The sequence below is a fragment of the Phalaenopsis equestris genome, unplaced genomic scaffold, assembly GCF_001263595.1.
Source record: "Phalaenopsis equestris unplaced genomic scaffold, ASM126359v1 Scaffold200916, whole genome shotgun sequence".
Taxonomy (NCBI): Eukaryota; Viridiplantae; Streptophyta; class Magnoliopsida; order Asparagales; family Orchidaceae; genus Phalaenopsis; species Phalaenopsis equestris.
Genome location: NW_018220712.1, coordinates 4035 through 7596, shown reverse-complemented (window position 1 = coordinate 7596; position 3562 = coordinate 4035).

Here is a 3562-nt window from a genome sequence, read left to right as displayed (position 1 = left end):
ACGAGCAGATTCTTTTATCTTTCTCTCTACTATGAGATATGGTGAAACAAAGAGATAATGTGGATATGAGGATGTGCCAATGTTAAAATTTAAAATAAATTGTGATGGTTTGTCAACTCTGTTCTTAATTTACATTTCGATCTGGCCAATTAAATTGTTAAAATATGTTGTGAAACATATGATCCGGGAATTGGAGTATGAGTTCTACAATAGAGTGAGAATCATATTTAAGTCTATGAAGGAGTATTTCGTTTATGGAATTAAGTGCAAATAAATAGGGAAATATACTTTGTTGGGTGTAGAATTAAAGATTTCTAAAGTGATAGACTAAAATCCCCAATTCGATCTTAGCGTTTAAAAACTAAAGCGAGAGTTAACCTTAAGGGGAAGGGAAGTGGGAGTCAGTATCCTCCTAGCCTAGCCACGGATTTAGGGATTAAATCTAAGATTAGTCAATCATTTTCTATAACACTGAATCATGGCAGAGAATTAAAATTACTCTTATTTGGCACGATACATATGAAAGCTTCATCACATAAATATAGTTTACTAGTTATGTTGTTGCTGTTAATCCTGATGTTGCTGCTAATTCATTTTAGCTTAAACCTGTTATTATCTAAATGATATAAAATAATCAGTTTGGAGGAGTACATATTGAAGATCCTAACTTATATCTTGCTAATTTTCTTGAGATTTGTGCTACTTTTAAATATGATGGAGTGTCTGATGATGATGTTAGGCTTAGAATTTTTCCTTTTTCATTAAGGGATAAAGCCAAAGCTTGGTTAAACTCATTAGCACCTCAATCTATCAAAACTTGGGGAGAACTATCATAAAAATTCTTGGCTAAAAATGATATTACAACTTTTTGTTAGTTTGAAGGAGAATCGATATATGAAGCCTGAGAAAGATTTAAGGATCTCCTTAGAAAATGTCCACACCATGATTTACCAGATTGGTTAATAATTCAAACTTTTTACCATGAATTAGTAGGATCACTTAGATTTATTATAGATGCTGCTGCTGGTGGATCTTTAATGTCAAAACATTTTGATGAAGTATACTCTTTAATAGAAGAACTGACTACTAATAATTTTCAATAGCCCTCTGAACGGGTAAATCCTGAGAGAGTAGTTAGTATTCATGAATCTGATGCAATGTCTATTTTAGCATCTCAAATTGCTACTATATCAAAAAAGATTGATCAAATTAAAAGTGAACTATTCTCAAATACCACCTATATTAGAGGAAAATTCTTAGGACAGTTAATTGATACTCAATCATCTTATAAAATTTTGAATGCTATTAATAATCGAAATAATAATCCTTATTATAACTATTACAATCCTGGATGAAAAAATCACCCTAATTTTAGTTGAAATAATTACAACAATTCAATGAACCCCTCAGGAAATTTAAATAACAAAGGAAATCTTAATTATCAACCTTATTATCCTCCTGGATTTAACTCTAACCCTAACCCACAAGTTAAGGAAAAGAAATTAACGATGGAAAATGTAATGTTAAATATGGGAAATCAAATACAAAATCAAGAGGTTGCTATTATAAATATTGAAAATCAATTAGAACATATTGCTACTGCACTTAGTAACAGAACTTCAAGAAATCTTTCGAGGATGGTGGAAGTTAATCCCAAAGATCAAAATAAAAAACAAATTAAAGTAATTCAATTACAAAGTGGAAAAGAAGTTGAAACAAGAATCTAAAGAGAAACAAAAGTTGATGAGGAGAAGGAAGAGATGGAAAATGAACATAATGAAAATGAACAAACACAAGTTCCCTTAGAAAAACCATCATCTCCGTTTCTTAAAAGACTAAAATAGAAGAATAAAGACAAACAATTTACAAAATTTTTAGAAATCCTTAAAAAGGTACTTAAAAAGTTAACGATAAACATTCCTTTCATTGAGGATTGGAACAAATGTCAAGTTTTGTGAAATTTATGAAAGAAATATTAAACAAGGAAAGGAAGTTTGCAAATCATGAGACTGTTGCACTTAGTGAAGTGTGTAGCACTATTATCCCCAAAAAGCTTCCTAAAAAAGTTAAGAGATCCTGGTAGTTTTACTATACCTTGTGCAATTGGTGAAAATTTTATGGAAAAGCCTTATGTGATTTAAGAGCGAGTATCAATTTTATGTCTCTATTAATTTTTAAACGTTTAGATTTAGGAGAGATTTCTCCTACTACTGTAACTCTTCAGTTAGCTAATCGTTCAATCACTTATCCTAAAGGGGTTATAGAAGATGTATTAGTAAAAGTGGATAAATTTATTTTCCCTGTAGACTTTATAATATTAGATATGGAGGAAGATAAATAAATTTCTATTATTTTGTGGAGACCATTTCTTGCAACAGGGAGAGCTGTGATAGATGTGCAAAAAGGAGAACTAATAATGAGAGTTAATGATCAAGAAGTAAAATTTAATATTGCAAAAGCTATGAAATATCCTACAATAGAAAAAGATGAATGTTTTAGGATGGAAGTTACTGATTATCTATGTAGTGAGCAATTTAGAAAAGAGTTTAAAGAGAAATTAAAGTAAGAAGAATTTTGTAAAAATGAAGATGAAATAAAAGAAGAAAATTTAGATTATATTCATGACAAATTTGAAACCTTAGATTTGTTGGAAAATGATAATAAAAATCTTATTCCTTCAAGTATTAAACCACCTGAACTTGAACTGAAAGTATTACCTGCTCATTTAAAATATATATTTTTAGGGGATTCATCTATATTGCCTGTTATTGTATCTTCTGAGTTAACTAAAATTCAATAACAAAAAAAATAGAAATGTTAAAAAGATATAAAAAGGCTTTTGGATGGACTTTAGCAGATATTAAATGAATTAGTCATTCAATTTGTATGCACATAATTTTATTAGATGAGCAATACAAACCTAAAGCTGATCCTCAGAGGAGATTGAACCTAATAATAAAAGAATTCATAATGAAAGAAGTTATTAAAAAAGAAATTTTAAAATAGTTAGATGCTGGAATTATATATCCCATTTCAGACATTGCTTGGTTAAGCCCAATTCACAGTGTTCCAAAGAAAGGAGGAGTGACCATTGAAGTAAATGAGAAAATGAATTAATTCCAATAAGACAAGTTACTGGTTGATGAATTTGTATAGATTATAGAAAAATTGATTAAGACATATGATATTATGCATAGATTTCTTACTGCTTATCATCCTCAGACTAGCGGTCTAATAGAGATATCAAATCGTGAAATTAAACGCATTTTAGAAAAAGCTATAAATCCTTATAAATTGGATTGGTCTGCTAGACTAGATACTACATTATTGACATACCGAATTGCTTATAAGACTACTATAAGAATGTCCCCATACAAATTGATGTTTGGAAAAACATGCCACTTACCAAAAAAATTGGAGCATAAAACATTTTGGGCTATTAAAGAATTTAATTTTAATCTAAAAGATGCTGGTGAGAAAAGATTATTGCAACTCAATGAACTTGAGGAAATAAGAAATGAAACATATGATAATGCAAAAATCTATAAAGAGAAAATGAAAA